Source organism: Giraffa tippelskirchi, chromosome 4, assembly GCF_054371585.1.
Source record: "Giraffa tippelskirchi isolate mGirTip1 chromosome 4, T2T-mGirTip1v1.2.pri, whole genome shotgun sequence".
In the NCBI taxonomy this organism is placed as follows: domain Eukaryota; kingdom Metazoa; phylum Chordata; class Mammalia; order Artiodactyla; family Giraffidae; genus Giraffa; species Giraffa tippelskirchi.
In genome coordinates this window covers 194,414,033-194,441,609 of record NC_137278.1, presented here as the reverse complement: position 1 = coordinate 194,441,609, position 27,577 = coordinate 194,414,033, and the positions used below count along the sequence as shown (strand labels likewise).

Sequence of the window (27,577 nt, the reverse complement as noted above, 5' to 3'; positions counted from 1 at the left end):
GTGGACATCTAGGTTGCTTCCATGTCCTGGCTATTGTAAACAGTGCTGCGATGAACATTGGGGTACACGTGTCCCCTTCAATTCTGGTTTCCTCGGTGTGTATGCCCAGCAGTGGGATTGCTGGGTCATATGGCAGTTCTATTTCCAGTTTTTTAAGGAATCTCCACCCTGTTCTGCACAATGGCTGTACTAGTTTGCATTCCCACCAACAGTGTAAGAGGGTTCCCCTTTCTCCACACCCTCTCCGGCATTTATTGTTTGTAGAATTTTTGATAGCAGCCATTCTGACCGGCGTGAAATGGTACCTAAATGTGGTTTTGATTTGCATTTCTCTGATCATGATGACGTTGAGCATCTTTTCATGTGTTTGTTAGTCATCTGTATGTCTTCTTTGGAGAAAGTCTGTTTAGTTCTTTGGCCCATTTTTTGATTGGGTCATTTATTTTTCTGGAATTGAGCTGCAGGAGCTGCTTGTATATTTTTGAGATTAATTCTTTGTCCGTTGCTTCATTTGCTGTTATTTTCTCCCATTCTGAAGGCTGTCTTTTCACCTTGCTTATAGTTTCCTTCGTTGTGCAAAAGCTTTTAAGTTTAATTAGGTCCCATTTGTTTATTTCTGTTTTTATTTCTGTTATTCTGGGAGGTGGGTCATAGAGGATCCTGCTGTGATTTATGTCAGAGAGTGTTTTGCCTATGTTTTCCTCTAGGAGTTTTATAGTTTCTGGTCTTACATTTAGATCTTTAATCCATTTTGAGTTTATTTTTGTGTATGATGTATAACTAGCCTTCTGTTCCAACTTGTTGAGAGAGGAGACAAGTTGTCTCCAGACTAGATATTTATGATCAAATTTCTGTCTGTACTTTGAGACAATAATAGCCACAGGAAGAGGCTGAATAGCTGGACTGTTTCTCATGTACACTTTAAGATAACAATTATGGCAGAGATAAATAAGAGCTAAACCCTGTTTGTGTAAAAGATCAAGAGATCACATATTTCCCATCCTTGAAGAAAGAAGAACCTCCCTGTCTACACATGTGTAGAAAGGCTCCTTGCGGGTCAAAAAGGAGGGAGCACCACTTGAAAATATGTGATCCCAAGCTCCTCCCCTCCCCAGGCCTCTGGGTGGGAATACATCTTGGAAAAAAGTTGTGCATGCACGTTGGGAGGGGCCTTGGGCATGTTAGCTGTGCAAAAAGAAGCAAGATAATTAACCAAAGATAACCAAAAACCCGGTAGAACTGCCCTGTATAAATCATTTAACCACCTCTTTACCGCACTCCTGCTCATGAAGGGGGATGCCCACACACTCTCTCTCTGGGTGCCTATCTCTGCCTTGTTTCTGTCTTAAACTGGTTTTCTGAGGGTTTTCCACTTGTGCTGTGTGTCTAATTAAACTTTGTACCTGGTTTTACAGTTTTTGCCTCCTTGAGAAATGCATTTTTCAATGAGGGTAAGGAGAATTTTGCTTCTGTGTTCTAACCCCTGGTGAAGTTTCAGCCAGGATTCCTGGTTTTCATCCAGGCTGTGCTGTGTGCTAAGTTACGTCAGTCGTTTCCTATTCTTGCAACCTTATGTACTGTAGCCTGCCAAGCTCCTCTATGGGATGATCCAGGCAAGAATACTAGAGTGGGTTGCCTTTCCTTCCTCCGAGGAATCTTCCTGATCTCAGGGATCGAACCTGTGTCTCTTATGTCTTCTGAATTGGCAGGCAGGGCTACCTAGGTTCAATTCCTGGGCAAGGAAGTAAGATCTTGCTTGCTTCAAGCCATCAGTTACTGCTGTCTATCTGAGATCAAATGGGCTTTGCTCATTTCTCTAAAATTCTTTTCATGATGCACTAGGGTGAAATATATCATTTCTCCTACTGTTGAAGAAACACTGGTGTTCAGAATATTTAAACCCAGGCACTGGTCAATCAGAAGAGTCTCTGGTCTATGTTCTAACTTGAGGGTTATAGCTTTATCTGAGCCCTGAAGAAAAAAGATTGTAGGTATTCCCCAGACCAAACTTCACTGGGAAGATTTTAGATACTAAAGTTCATAATATTTCCTTAAGCAGGCATGAATAATTGTAACTGAGCAGGACCCTATGGTGGCAGAGTGGTAAAGAATCCACTTGCCAAAGCAGGAGACACAAGAGACCTGGGTTTGATCCCTGTGTCGGAAGATCCCTGGAACAGGAAATGGCAACCCCCTCTAGTATTCTTACCTGGAAAATTCCTTGGACAGAGGAGCCTGGCGGGCTACAGTCCATGGGGTCACAAAGAGTTGGACATGACTGAGTGTGCGTGCGTGCACGCGTGCATGCACACACACACACACACGACCCTATGGGGTCTTCCTGGGACAGACCCTCCCCTCATGTCCTCTGCCCACCTCTTCTTTGCAGAAAAGGCGTAGTCTCCAAGCCTCCCTGAGTCACAAAAGCCTGGCTCAAGAATAAATGATTGATCAATGGAACAAAATAGAAAGCCCAGAGATAAACCCACGCACCTATGGGCACCTTATCTTCGACAAAGGAGGCAAGAATATACAATGGAGAAAAGACAATCTCTTTAACAAGTGGTGCTGGGAAAACTGGTCAACCACTTGTAAAAGAATGAAACTAGAACACTTCCTAACACCATACACAAAAATAAACTCAAAATGGATTAAAGATCTAAACGTAAGACCAGAAACTATAAAACTGCTAGAGGAAAACATAGGCAAAACACTCTCCGACATAAATCACAGCAGGATCCTCCATGACCCACCTCCCAGAATATTGGAAATAAAAGCAAAAATAAACAAATGGGACCTAATTAAAATTAAAAGCTTTTGCACAACAAAGGAAACTATAAGCAAGGTGAAAAGACAGCCTTCAGAATGGGAGAAAATAATAGCAAACGAAGCAACAGACAAACAATTAATCTCAAAAATATACAAGCAACTTCTGCAGCTGAATTCCAGAAAAATAAACGACCCAATCAAAAAATGGGCCAAAGAACTAAACAGACATTTCTCCAAAGAAGACATACAGATGACTAACAAACACATGAAAAGATGCTCAACATCACTCATTAGTAGAGAAATGCAAATCAAAACCACAATGAGGTATCATTTCACACCAGTCAGAATGGCTGCTATCCAAAAGTCTACAAGCAATAAATGCTGGAGGGGGTGTGGAGAAAAGGGAACCCTCTTACACTGTTGGTGGGAATGCAAACTAGTACAGCCACTATGGAGAACAGTGTGGAGATTCCTTTAAAAACTGGGAATAGAACTGCCATATGACCCAGCAATCCCACTGCTGGGCATACACACCGAGGAAACCAGAATTGAAAGAGATGCGTGTACCCCAATGTTCATCGCAGCACTGTTTACAATAGCCAGGACATGGAAGCAACCTAGATGTCCATCAGCAGACGAATGGATAAGGAAGCTGTGGTACATATACACAATGGAATATTACTCAGCCATTAAAAAAAATACATTTGAATCGGTTCTACTGAGATGGATGAAACTGGAGCCCATTATACAGAGTAAAGTAAGCCAGAAAGAAAAACACCAATACAGTATACTAATGCATATATATGGAATTTGAAAGATGGTAACGATAACCCTACATGCGAGACAGAATAAGAGACACAGATGCATAGAAGAATCTTATGGACTCTGAGGGAGAAGGTGAGGGTGGGACGTTCTGGGAGAGTAGCATTGAAACATGTATATTGTCATATGTGAAACAGAACACCATTCCATGTTCGATGCATGAGACAAATGCTCAGGGCCGGGGCAATGGGATGGCCCGGGGGGATGGGATGGGGAGGGAGGTGGGTGGGGGGTCCAGGAAGGGGAACACATGTAAACCCATGGCTGATTCATGTCAATGTATGGCAAAAACTATTACAATATTATAAAGTAATTAGCCCCCAACTAAAATAAATAAATTTATTTAAAAAAAAAAGAATAAATGATTGAACAGATGTAAACATTTAGTGACAAAACAGCTGTTGGGTGGAAAGACCTGATAACAGTTTAAAACAGTAATCAGCCATATGGTGGTCACAGAATCTTTATCTCCTCTTTGAATTACCTAGGTAGTAGTATCTGACCCCATATCCTGATTGGTTTCACAGATGCTTAAAACTCTACCAAATAGAAGAAGTTAACTGCTTGATGCCCATGAGCAGTAGCCCCCAGAGCTACTAGAGCTCTAGGATTGATAATGTTAACCCCTGTGATGCCACCCTGGTTCCTCACCATCAGCCAATCAGAGAATTGAGAGAATCACACACCCTTACTCCCCTCCCTTGCCTGGCCTTTAAAAATGCTTTTCTGAAATGTATCAGAGAATTTGGGTTTTCTGAGCACTAACTGCCCTGGACTATTTGTCTGGTGACTGCAATAATAGCAGTACTTTCCTTCATCACAACCTGATGTCAGTAAATTGGCTTTACTGCATATGGGTGAGCAGACCCAAGTTTGGTTTGGTAACATTATTAGTAATTGAATAATAAATATATTAACAGCTAAAGTTTTTTGTACACCTTTAACAAAATCATAAATTTTCTTTCTCAGAACACTCCTGTCACCATATAGATCATGAGAGTGAAAGAACTTAATGTGCTGTAATAATTTGCATGCATGCTCTGTGGCTCAGTCATGTCAGACTCTTTGCGACCCCATGGACTGTAGCCTACCAGAGTGCCCTGTCCAGAGAGTTTTCCAGGTGAGAATACTGGAATGGGTTACCATTTCCTACTCCAAGTGATCTTCCCACTCCAGACATGGATCACACATCTCCTGTGTCTCCTGTTTTGGCAGACAGATTCTTTATCACTGAGCCACCTGGGAATCCTGTAACAATTTATGTAATAATAAATTACCAGGAAGTCCCTGATGGTCCAATGGTTGGGACTCTCTATTGCCTTTACAGGAGGCCTGAGTTCAATCTTTGAAGGAGGAACTAAGATCCTTCAAGCCATGCAGCAATGCCAAAAATAAATTAGTTAGCCTTAGAAAGTTAATGAGTTGAAACAATTTAGTGGTTTCAAACCAACACTAATTATTATTTTACAGTTCTGGAGGTCAGCAGCTCAAAATGAATCTTACTGAAAGAAGATTAAGGTATATTGGTAGGGCTGAGTTCCTTTTGTAGGCTTTAGGATGGAATGTGTCTCCTTGTCTCTTATAGCTTCTAAAGGTCACCTGCATCCCTCAGCTCTGGTCTCTTGCTCCATCTTCAATGCCATCAGCAGAGCATCATCAAAACTCTCCGTGACTATGACACTGCTATCTTCCTCTAATAAGGAGCTGTGTGGCTAAATGTGACCAACCCAGGTAATCCGGAATAATCTCCCCATCTCAAGATCCTTAATTTAACTACATCTTCAAAGATTTTTTTTTTAATTTTTTTTTCATGTAAGGTAACAAATCCACATGTTTAGGGGCTTGGGACATGGTATCTTTGGTGATGGGTGTCCATTGCTTTGTCTACCACATATGTTTAAAGTTAAACAATTAACAAGCTAAAGAATTGTTACTTGCATTGAGTTTATTTTGCCCCAAAGACTGTGCTTTTTTCCCGTCTCTTTCATTGAGTATATTCCTCTTTCATCAGCTACATTAACCATCCATTCTGCTGTCAAAGTTAGAAAGGCCCAAGGGAAGCAGGGTAGAAGTCAACTAGGAGTAAAGTTTCATGCCCTTTGTGCTCAGTCATGTCCAACTCATTGTGATCTCTGGACTATTGCCTGCCAGGCTACTCTGTCCATGGGATTTTCCAGGCAAGAATACTGGAGTGTGTTGCCATTTCCTTCTCCAGGAGATCTTCCCAATCCAGGGATTGAACCCAGGTCTCCCGCATTGTAGGCAGATGCTTTACCGCTTGAGCCACCAGGGAAGTCCTCTACTCTATGTAATCACATATCAGTGATTATATTATTTTTATATTACTCATTTAGACAGTCACTTCTGTTGGGTTTGTTGACTTAAAAAATAGTCACAGTCTAAAATTTGAGAGTTATGTTTTATTTGGTGGGAATTTTTAGGACTTCAAGCCCGGGAGACAGCATCTCAAGTAACCCTGAGAGAACTGCTCTGAGGAGGTGAGGAAAAGGGCCAAGTCATATAGAAGCTTTACAACAAAGGGCAGGTAGTCTGAACATCCAAAGATTATTGTTAACTAAAGAAAACAAGATATTCCAAGTTAAGGAATTTGATGCTTTTCTATGTATGGGAGGATGCAAGAATCTGGGCTCACTGAAATCATTCCTTTCAAATGTGTCTCAGCTCTCTGGGACCAGTATTTTGTGTTTTAACATCTTGAGGTTCCTTGGAGCTCACCGTAGGAAGTGGCAGCAGTCTGACGGTTGTTAGAGGACAGATATTCTTCTCCTTCCTGAGTTCCCTTAGGGCTCACAGGCTCACATTGGAGGGCTACAGTCACTGGCAACTGTGGCATCCTTTTTCACTGATCTGGCAGGGAATCTTCTATTTCTCAGGTGGTAATGTGTAACTTGAAGAACTTTTTCTTACCTTTTCACACTCAGTCAATTAGTCACTCACTTCCATCTCCTAAATATAGGCCCTGTTAAACTCTTTTGGAAAATAAAAAAAGTTTTTTCCTCAATAAAATTAAAATAACTCTCTGTGTACTTTCTCCCCTCACACTGCAGCTCCCTAGGAGCCATGTCAAGCCATGTCACTTCATCTTACGTATCATGTCGGGCATCAGGTATAGGGTCTCATAAGAAAGTAAACAAGACAATAAGATTTAGGAATTATAAAATTCACATATTTAATAAAGAGCCTTTGGGTTATTTGGAAAGTTATTTCCTCATACTTCTTCTTTCCCAGTGTGTGGTTGAGTTATTTTAAATTTTAGGGGGTTTTCTAACAGCCAGATACAGTCGCTTCTCTTTTGCAGTTCCCTTCAAACAGGGTATTTCCCCATTCAAACTCAATTGCCTCGCCCTTTCATGGCAACCCACTCCAGGATTCTTGCCTGGAAAATCCCATGGACAGAGGAGCCTGGTAGGCTATAGTCAATCCATGGGGTCGCAAAAGTTGGACACGACTGAGCGACTTCACTTTTTTCTTTCTTTCTTTCTTTCTTTTTCATTTAGCAAACGTCTACTCAAGTTATTGTTTTGGAAATTTATTTAACACTTCCTTGGAAGACTTTCCACTGAGTAGATATATCTCATTAAGTGCTCTCATAATATATTTATTCCACTGTTTTTTGGAATTTGTCACAATGACTCATTTATACCCTGTTAACTTTTCAGTTTCCTGTTAAACTGCTCAGTGAGGCCTGGTGACTCAAAGGTATCATCTTTATCTAAAATGGCAAATGAGTAACCATATGAATGTTAAGTACTTAGGTTTCAGTTTCTTGTTCTCAGAAGGGAGAGAATTTCAGCAATGTGAAACAGAGCTTTTATAAGTGCACTCTGTGTCTACCACAGAAATCCCATGACCTGGTTTAGTCACTGATGTTTTACTGCCTTAATGAATTTCCAAATAAGACCATTTACTCTGTTGCTGTCAACTTACAACAAATTTACGTTTGTTCAGTTACACCATAAATTGTGAAATCTGTGACTCTGTCCTTTTGTGTCAGTAGGAGAATTTACAATTTTAGAATTGCAAAAAAAATCTATTTTTTAGTGTCTGGGGTATAAAAGGCCATTAGTGGACAAGGGGCACAGATCTTACCCTTAGCTTTAGAGTAAAAAGTAATGGAATACATTTGTAAATTTAGTGTATTAAAATTTAATTAAATGTTATATACTTTATGTGTTTGAAGTGATTGCTGCTGCTAAGTCGCTTCAGTCGTGTCCGACTCTGTGCGACCCCATAGACGGCAGCCCACCAGGCTTCTTCGTCCCTGGGATTCTCCAGGCAAGAATATTGGAGTGGGTTGCCATTTTCTTCTCCAGTGCATGAAAGTGAAAAGTGAAAGTGAAGTCGTGTCTGACTCTTGAAGTGATTAGATGGTGTCTAATAAAAATAAAGCCTCCAAAAGCTATTTTATGCTAGTTTTATTACCATAAGCAATATCACCACCACCATTATCATTTTTAGTGGGAATATTATAAGGTTACATACTAAAAAAATAGAAGTAATATTTAACTCATCATGATCATCCTCATGTTAGCTACCAAAGATTTCTCAATATGATATTTGGTCAGAGTTACCTCTGGACAGAAATGTTGAGCAGAGTGATTACTCATTACTTTCTCTAGAAAACTTGAATTTTTCAAAAAAAATATGAAAAGGAAAGACATGTTTGGATTTGGCCAATATGTTTGTCATTTGGTATCTGTAGTAGTCTCTACTCTGTCATAGACAGAGTTAAAGATCTTATTTTACTTCAACAATTTACATGCCGTGTGAATAAGAGTGGATCAGATAAGACTTTCAATATTTCACAAGACTGTTAGACTACTGTAAAGGGCTTGTGTTATTGAACTGAACTTGGGTCTACTCATCTGATGCACAGCAAAGCCAATCTACTGACATCGGCTTGTGGTGAAGGAAAGTAGTGTAGACTACAAAACATGGAGCAAGGAGAATGCGAAGCTAATGCTCAAATATGAACTTCCTGACCCCTTTCAAAGAAGATGCAGAGAAGACACTTTTAGAGAAGACACAGAGACAGAGATTGTAGGGTGCATGATCAGCTCGTACACAGCTCTCTGATTGGCTGATAGTAAGCTAACTGGATAATGTTTTAGGAATCGCAAACAAAGCTAGTGGAGGTGATGGAATTCCAGTTGAGCTATTTCAAACCCTAAGGGATGATGCTGTGAAAGTGCTTCACTCAATATGCCAGCAAATTTGGATAACTCAGCAGTGGCTACAGGACTTGAAAAAGTCAGTTTTCATTCCAATCTCAAAGAAAGGCAATGCCAAAGAATGCTCAAACTACAGCACAATTATACTCATCTCACACACTAGCAAAGTAATGCTCAAAATTCTCCAAGACAGGCTTCAGCAATACATGAATCATGAACTTCCAGATGTTTAAGCTGGTTTTAGAAAAGGCAGAGGAACCAGAGATCAAATTGTCAACATTTGTTGGATCATCGAAAAAGCAAAAGGGTTCAAGAAAAACATCTATTTCTGCTTTATTGACTATGCCAAAGTCTTTGACTGTGTGGATCACAATAAACTGTGGAAAATTCTGAAAGAGATGGGAATACTAGACCACCTGACCTGCCTCTTGAGAAATCTATATGCAGGTTAGGAAGCAACAGTTAGAACTGGACATGGAACAATAGACTGGTTCCAAATAGGAAAAGGAGTACGTCAAGGCTGTATATTGTCACCCTGCTTATTTAACTCATGTACAGAGTACATCACGAGAAACGCTAGGCTGGATGAAGCACAAGCTGAAATCAAGATTGCTGGGAGAAATATCAATAACCTCAGATATGCATATGACACCACCCTTATGGCAGAAAGTGAAGAAGAACTAAAGAGCCTCTTGATGAAAGTGAAAGAAGCAAGTGAAAATGTTGGCTTAAAGCTCAACATTCAGAAAACTAAGATCATGGCATCCGATCCCATCACTTCATGGGGCAGTGGAAATAGTGGCCGATTTTATTTGGGGGGGCTTCAAAATCACTGCAGATGGTGACTGCAGCCATGAAATTAAAAGATGCTTACTCCTTGGAAGGAAAGTTATGGCCAACCTAGACTGCATATTTAAAAGCAGAGACATTACTTTGCCAACAAAGTTCCATCTAGTCAAAGCTATGGTTTTTCCAGGAGTCATGTATGGATGTGAGAGTTGGACTATAAAGAAGGCTGAATGCCGAAGAATTGACGCTTTTGAATTGTGGTGTTGGTGGAGACTCTTGAGAGTCCCTTGGACCACAAGGAGATCCAACCAGTCCACCCTAAAGGAGATCAGTCTTGGGTGTTCATTGGAAGGACTGATGTTGAAGCTGAAATTCATACTTTGGCCATATGGTGCAAAGAGCTGACTTATTTGAAAAGACTCTGATAATACACAGGGTATTTCCACAGAGATGCTGGGAAAGATTGAGGGCAAGAGGAGAAGGGGATGACAGAAACAAGAAACTGAAGTGTTTCTTTAAGCAAGAGGTGAGGAACCTGAAAGTTTCTGTTCCTGAGAAAGCCCATTTTTGGATTGCTCAGTTTCACTTGGAAATATATATATATATATATATAAACATAAAAGTAAGTTGTGTTTATTTCCAGTAGTTAGAACTAAGTGCTATCAACATCAAAATCCATCAGTATGTCTTGAAGCTGCATGCCCAGGACCCTGGATTGGTTCCTAAAGCAAGTGCTTCTATATTTCTGATAACACCAAGAATTGGGCATTCAGTCAGAGATTTTGTAACTCACAAAATGCTGATCTTGTTCAAGTTTAAACTCTCCAGAAACTGGTAAGAAATCAATAACAGAAGGCAAGCTGGAAAATTCACAACATGTGAAAATTAAACAACCTATTCTTAAATATTGGATGATCAAAATATAAATCAGAACGGAAGTTAGAAAATACATTGAGACAAATGAAATGAAAACATGACATAACCCAAACTTACGGTGTACAGTGGAAGCAGTAATGAGAGGAAAATTTATAGCTGCAAATTTACTCTGTGGATTATTAAACAATGCAAAATTAAAAAGAAGAAAACTATAAGAGCAGTTAAAAATAGAGCATTCTTCTTCCTTCTGGGAGATGCTTAGTAGTGATAGATTAGTGAATATCATCTCTGTTTTTTCTGGAAGTATTTCCTCTTAGGATATAAAGGCCCTTTCGACCACTGGATTGGGCTGAGCAGAGAACAAAGACAACCTTGGAAATGGACAAGTGACATTGAATGGACCAGATGGTAAGTTCTAAAAAAATGTGGCAGTGATATTTGTGTTTGAATTTACTTTGTATGAAACTGAAAGTGTTCTCCAGTTACATTCTCTAAAATTTTTTATATTAGGGTTGGTCAGAAGGAAGAAAGTGGCAACTTGGATGTTGCCAATGTTTTGCAAGCTCCTTGAATCAATCCAAATCTCATCATAGGTGGCATGGTAGAACACTCCAAACTTGACTACATCCTTGTCTATGTCATTTACCAGCTCTTTCAGTTTAAGCAAGCCACTTTTGGTTTAAACCAGTTTAAGCAAAACACGTCTATAATTCTGCTGCTTATCTCTATAACAAAATCAATTGTAGCTGCCCTACTGATCTCTCTGGGTTGGTGTGAGGATCTGATTTTGATGTACATAACTATAAAATTTAACTTTAAAATATTATATAAATATAAGTTGAATTGTTAAATAAAAACACCATTGCATCAATCTTCAGCTCATTATAGAAGGATTATGAGAGATGGTAATAAAATCTAATATTTATAAGATTATAGTTGTACTGTTTGGGATAGATAAGGTTTCATCAACTTTTTAAAGTCTCATCAAATTTAATCTCAACTGCATATTTATAGGATCTTCATATTTCTGAAAATATTTTGGGTAATATTGGAAGACTTGGATTCAGATAATTTCACTAAATGCTTATCTGAGGAGATTACAATGTTTTGAGAAGCTGTTTTATGGTGATAAAAATAGTCAGCACTGGGAATGTAATTTTATTTAGTGGTAAGGGCCCTGGAGAAGCCTCAGCAAGACCATAGGAGGGGCGAATTTGCATTTAGAATCAAACCCCATTCCTGCCAGAGATGCTCAGAGGGCTCAAACAAACCTTGTGGGCACCAGGATCCAGGGACAACAGAGAGACTGACAGAACTGTGATTGAGCATCTCCTGTGGAGGTACGGGTTGGCAGTGGACTGCCACAGGGACAGGGGCTCTGGATGCAGCAGACTTGGGTATGGCATAAGCTCTCTAGGAGGAGGTCACCATTAACCCCACCATAGAGCCACCAGAACTTACACAGGACTGGGAAATAGACTCTTGGAGGGCACAAACAGAACCTGTGTGCACCAGGACCCAGGAGAAAGGAGCAGTGACCCAAGAGACTGACCCAGACTTGCCTGTGAGTGTCCAGGAGTCTCCAGTGGAGGCAGGGGTCAGTGGCTGCCTGCTGCAGGGTTGGGGGCACTGAGAGTAGCCATACATGCATGGGGTTTTTGAGGGAGTTCACCATTATCTTCATTACCTCCACCATATTTTGGCCCCAGGTAAATAGCAGAGAGAGAACACAACTTCACCCATCAACAGAAAATTGGATTAAAGATTTACTGAGCCTGGCCCCGCCCATTAGAACAAGATCCAGTGTCCCCCTCAATCAGTCTATCCCATCACAAAGCTTCCATAAGCCTCTTATCCTTCTCCATCAGAGGGCTGACAGACTGAAAACCACAATCATAGAAAACTAACCAATCTAATCACATGGACCACAGGTTGTTTAACTCAATGAAACTATGAGCCATGCCATGTAGGGTCATCCAAGATGGACGGGTCATGGTGGAGAGTTCTGACAAAATGTGGTCCACTGGAGAAGGGAATGGCAAACCACTTCAATATTGTTGCTTTGAGAACCCGATGAACAGTATGAAAAGGCAAAAAGATAGGACGCTGAAAGATGAACTCCCAAGGTCAGTAGGTGCCCAACATGCTACTGAGAATCAGTGGAAAAATAACTCCAGACAGTATGAAGAGGCAGAGTCAAAGCAAAAACAACACCCAATTGTGGATGTAACAGGTGATGGAAGCAAGGTCTGATGCTGTAAAGACCAATATTGCATAGGAACCTGTAATGTTAGGTCCATGAATCAAGGCAAACTGGAAGTGATCAAATAGGAGATGGCAAGAGTGAATATCGACATTTTAGGAATCAGTGAACTAAAATGGACTGGAATGGGTGACTTTAACTCAGATGACTGTTAAATATACTACTATGGGCAGGAATACCTTAGAAGAAATGAAGCAGCCATCATAGTCAACAAAAGAGTCTGAAATGCAGTACTTGGATGCAATCTCAAAAACGACAGAATGATCTCTGTTCGTTTCCAAGGCAAACCATGCAATATCACGGTAATTCAAGTTATGCCCAAAAGCTGAAGAAGCTGAAGTTGAATGGTTCTATGAAGACCTACAAGATCTTCTAGAACTAACACCCAAAAAAGATGTCCTTTTCATTATAGGGGACTGGAATGCAAAAGTAGGAAGTCAAGAAAACCTGGGAAAGACTAGAGACCTCTTCAAGAAAATTAGAGATATCAAGGGAACATTTCATGCAAAGATGGGCTCAACAAAGGACAGAAAGAGTAGGGACCTAACAGAAGCAGAAGATATTAAGAAGAAGTGGCAAGAATACATAGAAGAACTGTACAAAATAGATCTTCACGACCCAGATAATCACGATGGTGTGATCACTCACACTCACCTAGAGCCAGACATCCTGGAATGTGAAATCAGTGGGCCTTAGGAAATATCACTACGAACAAAGCTAGTGGAGGTGATGGAATTCCAGTTGAGCTATTTCAAATCCTAAAAGATGATGCTGTTAAAGTGCTGCACTCAACATGCTAGCAAATTTGGAAAACTCAGCAGTGGCCACAGGACAGGAAAAGGTCAGTTTTCATTCCAATCTCAAAGAAAGGCAATGCCAAAGAATGCTCAAACTACCGCACAATTGCACTCATCTCACACGCTAGTGAAGTAATGCTCAAAATTCTCCAAGACAGGCTTCAATAGTATGTGAACCGTGAACTTCCAGATATTCAAGCTGGATTTAGAAAAGGCAGAGGAACCGGAGATCAAATTGCCAACATTCGCTGGATCATTGAAAAAGAAAGAGGGTTCCAGAAAAAGATCTACTTCTTCTTTATTGACTATGCCAAACCCTCTGACTGTGTGGATCACAATAAACTGTGGAAAATTCTGAAAGAGACAGGAATACCTGACCACCTGACTTGCCTCTTGAGAAATCTGTATGCAGGTCAGGAAGCAACAGTTAGAACTGGACATGGAACAACAGACTGGTTCCAAATAGGAAAAGGAGTACGTCCAGGTTGTATATTGTCACCCTGCTTATTTAACTTATATGCAGAGCACATCATGAGAAATGCTGGGCTGGATGAAGCACAAGCTGGAATCAAGATTGCTGGGAGAAATATCAATAACCTCAGATATGCAGATGACACCACCCTTATGGCAGAAAGTGAAGAAGAACTAAAGAGCCTCTTGATGAAAGTGAAAGAGGACAGTTAAAAAGTTGGCTTAAAGCTCAACATTCAGAAAACTAAGATCATGGCATCTTGTCCCATCACTTCATGGAAAATAGATGGGGAAACAGTGGAAACAGTGGCTGATTTTGTTTTGGAGGGGGGGGCTCCAAAACCACTGCAGTTGGTGACTGCAGCCATGAAATTAAAAGACGCTTGCTCCTTGGAAGGAAAGTTATGACCAACCTAGACAACATATTAAAAAGCAGAGACATTTCTTTGCCAACAAAGTTCCGTCTAGTCAAGTCTATGGATTTTCCAGTAGTCATGTGTGGATGTGAGAGTTGGACTATAAAGAAAGCTGAACGCTGAAGAATTGATGCTTTTGAACTGTGGTGTTGGAGAAGACTCTTGAGAGTCCCTTGGACAGCAAGGAGATCAAGCTAGTCTATCCTAAACGAAATCAGCCCTGAATATTCATTGGAAGGACTGATGTTGAAGTCAAAAGTCTAACATTTTGTCCACCTGATTGAAGAACCTACTCATTTGAAAAGACCCTGTTTCTGGGCAAGATTGAAGGCAGGAGGAGAAGGGGACGACAGAGGATGAGAGAGCTGGATGACAGCACCGACTCAATGGACATGAGTTTGAGTAAACTCCAGGAGTTGGTGATGGACAGGGAGGCCTGCCGTGCTGCAGTCCACAGGTTCGCAAAGAGTCGGACAGGACTGAGCAACTGAACTGAACTGAAGGGGCCTGGACTGGACATTGGTAGGTTTTGAAGACTACATCTTATCATTAGCTCTTTGACTTTGGACAGATAGCAAGTTTTAATAATTAGAACTTATACACTGTGGTATCTACACTGCCTAACACATGGTGGGTGCTTGTATGTGTGCCTGCTAAGTTGCTTCATTCATGTACAACTCTCTGTGGCCCTATGCACTGTAGCCCACCAGGTTTCTTTGTCCATGGGATTCTCCTGGCAGGAGTACTGGAATTGGTTGCTATGCCCTTCTCCAGGGGATCTTCCTGACCCAGGGATTGAACTGTATCTTATGTTTACCTGCATTGGCAGACAGGTTCTTTACCACTAGCACCACCTGGGAAGCCTGATGCTTGATGAGTACTTTAAATTAACCTTTATTTCTTCCTTTACAATACTGAGATAGTAATATTTAGTCTGTCTAATTCTTAAAGTGTTGTAAGAATCAAATACACTGTTAACTAGTCAATTGTTGAAAATGGATCATTACTATAGAAATGAAAAGTATTATATTTCTTAAGAACCTGCATGTCTCAATAATTAGCAAAATCAGACTATTACTATTTTAACCAGCAAAAGGAGAAACTTACAGTCTAAATGCTGACCCAGATGTTCGTGTCAGGCTGTTGAAATTCAGCTGAAAACACTGAATTTTCAGTACTAGAAATATAGGGAAGTAAGAAGACTATAATGAAGCATAGAAAAGAAAAACTATTGAGATAATCAGTTTTTTAAGGAAAAAGGTTAGAAAAAGCTGCTGAGGTCTTCAGTTATTTAAGGAAATAGAATACTGCTGAAACTTTGGACAGAAAACAAGTGTCTGAAGACAATTTCCATGAGCACTTTGGATGTAGTTAAAAAACCACTATGGTAAGAGATGTAAGACAATTCACTGTCCCTATGGTTGATTTATTATATCTCCAGCTTATTAAAGCCCATCAACTAGTTAGTGGTAAATGTATAAGCCAAGAGAAAATCTAAGCCTATGAACATAAAAAATTGTCTGCAACATCGCAAGATTTCTTCACTCTTCTCTTTCCCAAAGTAAAGAAGATAGATATAGCCTTGTCTCTATAGTTTCATCGAGTTAGGTCTGAATCTTAGTTTTACTTTTTATGACACTTTGGGGAATTCAGTTTCTTTTTGGTTATAAAAAAGATAATAATACATATCTTACAGGATAGTCGCTAATATTAAAGAGATGATTTGTGTATCTTGTTTAATAAACTTAAAATTTTTATTTTTATTTATTTTGGCTGCATTGGATCTTAATTGCAGCACGTGGGATTTTCACTGTGGCCACAGACTTCTTCCTGGATGTGGTGTGTGGGCTCCAGAGCACATGGGCTCCAGAGCACATGGGCTCTGTGGTTTGCAGCACACATCCTCTCTAGTTGAGCTGCACAGATTCTATAGATGCAGAGTGTGAGCGGAGTTGGCCTGAGGCATGTGGGATCTTTATCCCCTAGCCAGGGATCGAACCTGCATCTCCTGCATTGCCAGGTGAACTCTTAACCGTTGGACCACCAGTAAAGTCCCATGTGTAATGTATCTTATATTTAAAGGCTGAATTAATATTTGCTTATTTTCCCATCTCTATTCCCTCCACTCTTGAGAAAGTATCTGGTGGCCAACTGATTGATTCTGCTTCTTTCATTGCAGTTTTCCAATAAAAAGAGGGGCAAATGTGCCTATTTGAATGACAATGGGGCCGGTAGTGCTAGACACTACTGGGAGGAAATGGATTTTTTCAAAACCAAATGCATACGCCCAGATGAGGAAGCAAAGCTCTCTAACTGATTTTCACATGCACAAGTAAGATGTAGAGTAAATTGCTAATTTCTTTTTAAAAACATTTACTTATTTTTTAATTGAAGGATAATTGCTTTACAGAATTGCATTGGTTTCTGCCAAATATCAACATGAATCAACCATAGGTATACATACATCCCCTCCCTCTTGAACCTCCCTCCCAATCCCACCCCTTTAGGTTGTTACAGAGCTTTGGTTTGAATTCCCTGAGTCATACAGCAAATTCCCATTGGCTATCTATTTTACATATGGTAATATACACTTCCATATTACTCTCTCCATACATCCCACCCTCTCTTTCCTCTCCCAATCACCATGTCCATAGTCTGTTCTCTATGTCTGTGTCTCCATTGCTGCCCCGCAAACAATTTCATCAATACCATCTTTCTAGATTCCATATATATGTGTTAGTATATGGTATTTGTTTTTCTCTTTCTGACTTACTTCACTCTGTATAATAGGCTCTAGGTTCATCCACCTCATTAGAACTGACTCAAATGCATTCCTTTTTATGGCTGAGTAATATTCCATTATATATATGCTTCTTTATCCATTTGTCTGTCAGGAAACTATAAACAAGGTGAAAAGACAAGCCTCAGAACAGGAGAAAATAATAGCAAAAGAAAGAACTGACAAAGGATCAATTTCCATTTCCAAAGTATATAAGCAGCTCATACAGATCAATACCAGAAGAACAAACAACCCAATTAAAAAGTGGGGAAAAGATCTAAACAGACATTTCTCTGAAGAAGACATACAGATGGCTAACAAACACATGAAAAGCTACTCAACATCATTCATTATTAAAGAAATGCAAATCAAAACTACAATGAGATATCACCTCACACCAGTCAGAATGGCCATCATCAAAATGTCTACAAACAATAAATTCTGGAGAGGGTGTGGAGAAAAGGGAACCTCTTGCTAATTTCTATTTCCATTCTTACACACTGATAAATAAAATAAAGATGTTTCTGATAATGTTTCTAAGTAAAGACACTGTTTAGCTCCTGTTTTCAATCTTTCTCTCATTTGTTGTTATTGTTCAGTCCCTCAGTTGTGTCTGACTCTTTGCGACTCTATGGACTGAAGCATGCCAGGCTTCCCTGTCCTTCACCATCTCTCAGAGCTTGCTCAAAATCATGCACATTGAGTTGGTGATGCCATCAACCATCTCTTCTTCTCTCATCCCCTTCTCTTCCTGCTTTCAATCTTTTACAGCAACAGGTCTTTTCTAATGAGTTGGCTCTTCTCATCAGGTGGCTAAAGTATTGGAGCTTCAGCTTTGGCATCAGTCTTTCCAATGAATATTCAGGATTGATTTCCTTTAGAATTGACCGATTTGATCTTCTTACAGTCCAAGGGACTCCCAAGAGTCTTCAACAGCACAGTTCGAAAGCATCAATTCTTCCATTCTTGAAATTCAATGCTACTTTGCTTGAATTTCAGTGTTTTCAATTTTTTCAGATTTCTAGGATTATAATCCTGATTATCAGTTGAAAGCCTGTTGTAGTTATCGTTTTTTAGTGAACCCCTTTAGTCACACAAAGCAAAAGAGACAATGTGTGTTGGGCTTTACCCAGTTGTCTTCTTGAGCCATTCTGTGTGTGCTTGCACATGTCTGTCACTTGAGGCCTCAACCTGGGGCTTCTTTCTTCTTCCATTGCTTCTCGGTCTGAAGAAAGTGCTATGATTCATGGCAGGGAATTTGACTTATGTTTTCTACTCTGTTGAAGTGAGAAGACCCATCAGTATTGCAGGGCATGATGCTTAAGTTTGTGTCAACTTGGCTCAGCCAAATATATTTAAATCAAACGTATTTGGTCAAGCATTGTTTCGGATAGTTTTGTAAGGACTTTTTTAGATGAGATTTAAATCAGTGGAGATTGAGTAAAGATTGCCCTCCATAATGTGGATGGGTCTCATCCAATCAGTTGAAGGCCTTAATAAAACAAAGACCGACTACTTCCAAGCAAGAGGAAATTCTGGCAGCAGATGATCTTTGAATTTGAACTGAAATATCAACTCTTACTTCAGTTTGACAGTCTTCGGACTTGAACTGCAACTCTGACCCTTCCCTGAGTCTCCAGTCTGTTGACCTTCCCTGCTGATTTTAGATTTACCAGCCTCCATAATCACATGAACCATTCTTCAGAGTAAATCTCATACACATCCTGTCAGTTTTTTTTCGAGAACCCTAACTGTTATGGGGAATTATTTCCTTACCAAGAAAACTTTTACTAAAGGGGATAGGAGACAAGAAGAATGCAGCATGTATTCTCTGTCTATTTCCTTTGCTTCTTTGGCTGGATGATTTGAAAGCATAGGTGTTTGATAGAGGCTCCCTGGAAACATTGGAAAGAGTGAACAGTCTGCTTAGCTCTTTCTAAAGACATAACATTGAACAACTTAGCTTTTTAAAAATTATTTATAGAAAGCTGAGCACTGCAAAATTGATGCTTTTGAACTGTGGTGTTGGAGCAGACTCTTGAGAGTCCCTTGGACTGCAAGAAGAACCAATCAATCCATCCTAAAGGAGATCAATCCTGGGTGTTCATTGGAAGGACTGATGTTGAAGCTGAAACTCCAATACTTTGGCCACCTCGTGTGAAGAGTTGACTCATTGGAAAAGACCCTAATTCTGGGTAGGATTGGGGGCAGGAGGAGAAGGGGATGACAGAGGATGAGATGGTTGGATGGCATCACTGACTCGATGGACATGGGTTTGGGTAGACTCCGGGAGTTGGTGATGGACAGAGAGGCCTGGCGTGCTGCAATTCATGGAGTCGCAAAGAGTCTGACATGACTGAGTGACTGAACTGAACTGATTTATATGCTTATTTGTAAGATTTATTCATATTCATTATGCATTTAACTGTATAAAATTTCAAACTACAAAAAACATAATCTACATCAATAGAAGTGCTGCTAAATAAAAAGTGATACTTACATAAAGTGAAAAAAATATGCAGCATTAAAGTTAAACTGTAATGCTGTCATGGAAAAAGCTACAAGACATCGAGGAACTTACTTGGTCATAAGATTTTTCTATTTTTTATCTTTTTGTGGAAACTCCATACTTTTTTCCACAGTGGCTGTACCAATTTACATTTTTACAAACAGTGCACAAGGCTTCCCCTTGCTACACATTCTTGCCAACACTTGTCTCTTGTCTTTTTGATAATGGCCATTCTAACAGCTATAAGACAGTATTTCATGGTGCTTTTGAAATTTTCCTCTGATGATTAGTGATGTAGAATGTCTTTTCATGTGTCTGTTGGCCATCTGTATATCTTTTTTAGAAAAATGTCTATTTAGCTCCTCAGCTTATGTTTTAATTAAAGTATCTGTTTCTGTATCTGTAGAATTTTTTGACAGAAAATATGTGGTTATTGATAAAAGTCAATTCATTAAACACATTTTAATCTCACTTAGATTTGTTTTAGTCCTGACTCAGGTATTTGCTTTTTCTCATATGTGGTCACACATCATATGATTCTATGTGTATGAAATATCCAGAATAGGCAAAGCAGTAGACACAGAACAGATGAGGATTTGACAGGGGCTGGATGTCCTGGTGGAGAATAGGAAGCAAGTTCTTAATGGGTATGGGGTTTCTTCTTGAGGTAATTAAAACGTTTTGGAAATAGAAAGGGACAGTGGTTGTATAACATTGTGAATATACTTCATACCACTAAATTGTTTGGTTTAAAAGAGCTAATTTTTCATTACAGTAACTCCCCTGCATGCGAACTTTTAAGTTGTGAACTTTCAAAGATGTGAACATACATTGAAGACCTGATAGAACTGGAGGCCTGGAGTAAGGATGAAGAGAGACAACAAGAAGAGGTAGCTTAAGACATGAAGAGATTCATGACACAGAAAATGGCAAGAGGTTTTTCTTTATTTGAGGAGGCACTGTTAGTTTTTAATAATATGGGCCCAAATGTAGAATGGGACATGAAGGTTGCAGTAGCCATTCAGAATAAAATCAAGTGCTACCATATCATCTATGATAAGAAAAGAAGAATTACTACCCAGACACCACTGAACTGTTTTTTTAAGAGGGAAGAGAGAATTGAATCCAGCAAGGAACCAGAACTTGTGCCATGAATGTCAGGTGTTAGTGAAGCTGCAATTTGCCCTCCATCTCCTATTGCTGATGATCCTTCAGCTCTACCATCTCCCACCTCCTCTCCCCCCTCCAGTCAGTAACTCTTATTGCCTGCTTTCACTCAATGCCAGCCCCTCTATGCCAGCTGTTGTACTGTCCCACTAAAGGTTTCAAGGTAATGTACTACAAGACTAAAATTATTTTCTTTATTTTTTCTGTTTGTTTTTTATGTATTATTTGTCTGAAAAATACTATACACTCATTAGAGTGCAGCATCATATAGCCACTTATGTTTGTTGGGTACTTATGCTAACTTTTTTCACTTCTGAACAAATTGTTCTTATGAACATGCTCTCAGAACGGAACTTGTCTGTATGTAGAGGAATTACTGCATTCCAATTTTATTTCAATTAAAAAAAAAAACTCCTCTGGAGTGGCACTTCTGCAATGTGGAAAAATCCATGTTTGAGGTGATTTCACAACAGAAAATTTTAAAAAATATATTGTTTAGGAGAGTCAAATGAAGCAACAGACAGGAGGATTCATATCAGAAGAACCCAATATTATGTAAGCAATGACCTGAAAGAATATATTACAAAATAAAGGAAACAAAAGCAGAATTTTTTTTTTTTTTTTTGCCAGGAGAATTCATGGACTTAATTGCTGGACCAGACTCCAGCTGTGAGACCTTGACTTCACATTTTTAAAATAACTAAATGGAACTTTCAGAAATGAACAATCTATTAACTTTTTAATAAATCAAATAAATAGCTGATTAAAGTGAAGGGATAATTAAAGCATTGTAAATCAAAGCTGAGGATAATAAAGAGATTTAAAAAAATGTGAGACACTTGAAAAACTTGGAAGATAGAATGAGAAGATACCAGAAAACATTTAATAAGAATTACATAAGAAATAAGTGAAATAAAAAGATGGAGAAGCAATGTTTGAGGTTGTTGTTGTTTAGTTGTTAAGTCATGTCCAACACTTTTGAGACCCCATGGACTGTAGCCCATCAGGATCCTCTGTCCGTGGGATTTCCAAGGCAAGAATACTGAAGTGGATTGTCATTTCCTTCTCCAGGAGATCTTCCTGACCCAGGGATCCACTTTGCCTCTCCTGCATTGGCAGGCAGATTCTTTACTGTTGAGCTACTAAGGAAGCCCAGTATTTGAGGTGTCAATGACAAATAATTTTCTAGAATTCTCATTATTGGCTAATGAAAATATAAATTGCTACAATTTCTTTTAAGAAAAATTTGTCGATATCTAATAAAGTTGAAGAATGTGCATATTCTATAAACTTGTAGTTTTGTACTGGAAAGAAGTTCTCAGAATAAGCACCTGGGCAGTAATGTACTTTGCAGCTTTGTTTGTGACAGAGAAATGATAGAACTGCATTGGCTGAATCTGCTACAGGGGAAACCTCCTGACATACTCTGCTTTCACACATTAGGAAATCTGCATTTCATCATGGGGGACATGTATATGGGGGACAGAGTGCAACTCAAAAATTAAGCATTATGCTAATTAATATAACTGAGAGAAAAACCTCATTAATAGAGTTAAGAATCAAGTATATGAATAATACATAAGTCCATCAAAGAATTTATTAATTTTATAAAGACCTACTGAAACATTGTGCTCAGAATAAAGCTATTAATAATAAGTACTATTCAGAAGTGTGTATCATTCTGATTCTGGTTCAAAATCAGTTATGTAGTTACATTATGCACAATTCTGATGGGTTTGATTATTTGAGTAGTTCACAAAGTATAAATGGTAGATTAGAAGTAAGGAATGAAAATATGCCTAGGGTGGAACATATGACTACACAGCAGGAAATGACAGTTGGGAAAAAAGAGAACAAACAATGTAAAGAAGAGGTATTTAACAAAAACTTGTCATTTTGAATCCCTTCCTTTGGAGGTGTATAATAGTAGGTATTTTTATTTGTCTTGGTTTTAAAAGTCCATGTTCATGGAAACAACCTAAATGTCCATCAACAGATGAGTGCATTAGGAAGATATGACACATATATACAATGGAATATTACTCAGCCATTAAAAAGAATGAAATAATGCCATTTGCGGCAACATGGATGGAACTAGAGATTATCATATTAAGTAAAGTAAATCAGGCAAAGAAAGACAAATATCATATGATATTTCTTGTATGTGTAATCGAAAAAAATGATACAAATGAATTTATTTACAAAACAGAAGCATACAAACTTAGAGAACAAACTTATGATTACCAGGGGGAAGAGAGGAGGGAGAGGAGGGAGATAGATTAGGAGTTTAGGATTGACATACATATATATATGGGCTTCCTTGGTGGTGCAAGTGATAAAGAACCTGTCTGCCATATGAGAGACTTAAAAAGACTCTGGTTTGATCCCTGGGTCAGGAAGATTCCCTGGAGGAGGGTGCGGCAACCCACTCCAGTACTCTTGCCTGGAGAATCTCTTGGACAGAGAAGCCTGGCAGGCTATGGTCATAATTCATATATATGTATGTATATGTATATATACATATATATACATATATATATATGTATGTATACACACACACACACACACACACATAGGAAGGGAAGATGAGATGGACATTTCACCCAAGATGTATTCAGCACTGTGCTGGTTTTGGTTTGGAATGCAGGTAGATACGGCCACTCTAAGGGTGGTCACTTCCAGGCAGACCATTCTGCCTAGCTTGAAGGACCTACTGTACCACATCTTCCCACTGGACAACTGATAATCTTCTGAGTCCAGGCAGGAACCCCTGGTGCAGACAGACATACTCTAGCCATTCTCCTTTTAATCAGTTCTGTGTGTTCTGGATCCTAGGTCTATGGGAATAGAAATGTGTTTGCTCCATACTGTAGCTCACTCCTCATCTTCATCTTTGTTTTCTAATGGTGGGTCTGGCAAATGAAGCTCCAGGGCTGGCAGAGCCAGAGAAGACAGTTCAGGGCCAGTCGTTCAGGGACTCCAGCTCCATCTGCTCAGGAACAATGCCTCCTCTGTCACACCTGGATCTGATCCTGGATATCGGCAACTACATCTTCTCCATCACCCACTGGTGCTGGCTCTACCTCCTTCAGTTCAGGATCTTGGATCAGGAGTAGCCAGCTGGCCTTGCTCTCATTTCCTCTTGCTCTTCCTCTGGTTCCTCATTGCTCCAATCCCCAGTGCCTTCTGTAGGGCCCTGGTGTAGCCTGAGTTCCTCAGTCTGATTTTAGGACACATGGTATCTCTTCCCTAGAACTAAGAACTACTGCTGCCAATGGGTAGGTGCCACTCAGAGCCGGAGGTTGATTCCCAGGCCCACCATTTTCAATGATCCTGTGTGCCTGCATCAGCTCCTGGTCCATCATTAACCATTCCATCCAAATTCACCTGTCTCATTACCTAGGACCTTGGCTCTCTAGTGAGAATAAAACAGTGCATGGTTTCAAGCTATCTGATTTAACTCCTAAATAAGTTAACAAAAAATAGTGCCTGGAGCTAAAATTAAGGATTGTTTTTGGGTTAAACACCTTTAACCACAATTTCACTGTAATGATTACAATTTTCAGCTCTCTTGGTACTCCTTTTACAAAATACATCTTCTAAAGAGTTGTCTATAATCCCCTCTTCACTTACTCCTCCTAGTCTCTTCCTTGAAGCCACATGGATGTCTGGTTTTGTTTGTCTGTGTATGGTGTTCTTTTTCTCTACCACTTCACCAAAACTGCTCCTGTCAGGGTCACGGGTGACCTCCCCTACCTTCTGACCCTCTCGCTGGCCAGATGAATCCCTTGGCGGGATGGAATCAACCTCATCCTCCCTTCTGACTGATGGTTGGAGGAAGTGTGATCTGAAAATGCTGCAGAAAATGCTGCAGTTGGAGAAGTCCTCACAGTGCCTTGCAAATGTGTGAGAAACTTGTGGTCTGGAGTGAAATACAGCACCTTTATTCTACCACAACCACCACTCCCTCCTGAGGGAGGGAGGTTGACCTGTTTTATTTTTTGTTGAAAGTTCTATGAAATCTCTTTTCATCAAGGAAATAAGGTCAACGTGATAAAGACATTGGCCTCTCTACAGGAAGCACTGCAAACCTACTACCCAAGCAGTAAAGGCTTGTTGACATTCCTGTATGCACAGCATCATTAAATCCTTCAAGCTGCATGGTTGATCTGCATGGTTGATCTTCTGCCAGTTGTAAACTTCACTACCTGTCTCTAAGCCAAATACTCCAATTGGAATTTTGGAAGTGGACAAGGTAATTTTTAAGGAAGCAATGTTGGATTTAAAAAGTGTCCTGCACCCATAATAGAAGAGAACTGTAGTAGGCATGATTTATTTTAAGAAAACTCAAAGAAATTCTATATCTCTATGGGTTGGGGTGGCTCTGTCTCAGCCCCGAAGGAACAGATGAGACACATTTAAAAAAAGCACACACACCACCAAAGGAGTAATTTTTCTCATGTGTACAAAGGGGACCTCATGGCTAGCAGGGATCTTGTCTCAGTCCCTCAGTGTTCACAGAGGTTGGCCTTGGAGATAAATTTATTCCAGGCATATTTGGCAAGACAACTTCAAACCATGGGCCTCCTGGGGCTTACTTGAGGCAGGCACATTGACAAAAGCACCTCAAAATGCCAGAGGGAGGGTTTCAATTAAGAGGAGGAGGGCTCCTCAGAAGATAAGTGGCTTTGCCAAGAGCACCAGTATATATGTGTGTGTGTGTGTGTGTGTGTGTGTGTGTGTGTGTGTGTGTGTGTAAGAGGTGGTAGTGGTACATCTTACAGTTAGTTGTTTGGGATAATAGTATAGGAACCAGGTTTCCTGGTGGGAATTCTTGACTCTTTGCTTGTTGCTTCTGTGACCCTGGGCAAGCTACTCAACTTCCATGTAGTCCAATTTTTTGTGTGTGCTCAGTCGCTAAGTTGTGTCTGACTCTTTTGCAACCCCACGGACGATAGCCCATCTGGCTCTTCTCTTTACAGGATTTCCCAGGCAAGAATAGTGGAGTGGGTTGCATTTCCTTCTCCAGGGGATCTTCCCGACCCAGAGACAGAACCCGCGTCTCCTGCATTGGCAGGCAGAGTCTTTACCACTGTGCCACCTGGGAAGCCCCACTCCAATTTTACCTGTTGTAAAATGAGCAAAAAATTGTATCTATCCATCTACAGGCAGTTCTGTTTTATTCTGATGCTTATCTAAAGGGCCTGCAACCAGCTAGAGGCCAGAATTGAAGAAGTAGCACCTTTGAGCCCCATGGAAGAACACAGAACCAGACACCTCAAAGTCCCCAAACTCCTCCTCCAAACAGTAGACTTTTGGGGACAGGCTTCTGATGTGCTTACCTGTACAATATTCAGATCTTTCCAGTGTGTTGATCAAGATTTCCAGAACTCTTTTTAGTTAAGAAACCACTTCATGAACCTGCTGACCGGAAGTCCAGTGGAATAATTAATACCTTGGTTCGATCCCTTGGAAGATTCCCTGGAGAAGGGAATGGCAACCCACTTCAGTATTCTTGCCTGGAAAATCCTATTAATAGAGGAGCCTGGCAGGCTACAGTCCATTGGATTGCAAAGAGTCAGACATGACTGATTGACATTTCATTCTCATTTAAGGCTAAATGAACTGATGAGGGATATTTTACTGTGGTTGTTTGGAATACTGTTGATGGTTTTTAATGCTTGATTTTTGTGCATCTATAAAGAAGCTTTTTTTTTTTTTTTTTTTTGCATTTCCTGACTCTTGAGAGTCCCTTGGACTGCAAGAAGATCCAACCAGTCCATCCTAAAGGAGATCAGTCCTGGGTGTTCATTGGAAGGACTGATGTTGAAGCTGAAACTCCAATACTTTGGCCACCTGATGCGAAGAGTTGACTCATTGGAAAAGACCCTAATGCTGGGAAGGATTGGGGGGAGGAGGAGAAGGGGACGACAGCAGGTGAGATGGCTGGATGGCATCACCGACTCAATGGACATGGGTTTGGGTAGACTCTGGGAGTTGGTGATGGACAGGGAGGCCTGGCGTGCTGCGATTCATGGGGTCGCAAAGAGTCAGACATGACTGAGCGACTGAATAGAACTGTAACTCTTAACAATCTTGTAGATTCTTTGGTAAACTGAGGATGCAACATTTTAAAATGATTTTCCGATTTTTACTATCTGCCCTTGTCCACCCCAACCTCAGAAATGTTTTGTCTTTACTTTTCATGGCAATACTGTCATCACAAAGTCTCAAAGAAAAGAAAACCCAGAAGCAATACCACATTCTTAGAAAATTCATCTGTTTTTTTTCAAATTCGTCTTTGAGAAGAACAAAGAAAAACGCATCATCTCCATCCTCTGAAATACTACTCATGAAAGAACAGCCATGTGAATTCTCTTTCAGTCTGTAGAAGCTGTGGATGACTTGGAAACAAATTATCCTGAAAAGTTACCCAACCCAGATGTCTGCCTTGGCTATGGGATAACAAATCATGAAAGGTACCCAGTGTCCACAATGACAAGTGCTACTTCTGTTTCTGATTGCCCAGAAATGACCGATACAATTTTAGCATTGCATGCTGAAATCTGGAATAAGCTCTTATCCAGGCTTTAAGAGGTAGCTAAAAATTAGCTAAGTGCAAAGCCTAAAATGAGGCTGAAAACACTCTCTGAAGCCACAAGGTATTCCCTTTGTATCTTTGTAAGATATATGTCAAAATGATCTGACTCAGCCCTTGGCAATTACA

The 27,577-nt window shown here is 40.0% G+C and overlaps 1 protein-coding gene and 1 pseudogene across 4 annotated transcripts in view; one reads left to right on the top strand and one right to left on the bottom strand.

The window, feature by feature from the left end:
* The first annotated feature begins 10,201 nt into the window (after positions 1-10,201).
* Positions 10,202-27,577, top strand: part of LOC145544409 (killer cell lectin-like receptor subfamily F member 1) — a 55,828-nt gene continuing 38,452 nt past the window's right edge. Inside the window, exons 1-4 of one of the 4 annotated variants that reach the window (XR_014081405.1) lie at positions 10,202-10,406; positions 10,753-10,856; positions 16,575-16,727; positions 20,459-21,782. The gene's annotated coding sequence lies outside the window, so the exon portion shown is untranslated. Of the gene's footprint in view, positions 10,407-10,550; positions 10,857-16,298; positions 16,416-16,574; positions 16,728-20,458; positions 22,130-27,577 lie in introns of those variants that run through there. The other 3 variants (XR_014081406.1, XR_014081404.1, XM_081587314.1) reach the window with 3 other exon arrangements.
* LOC145545718 (male-enhanced antigen 1-like) lies at positions 23,513-24,212 on the bottom strand (annotated as a pseudogene).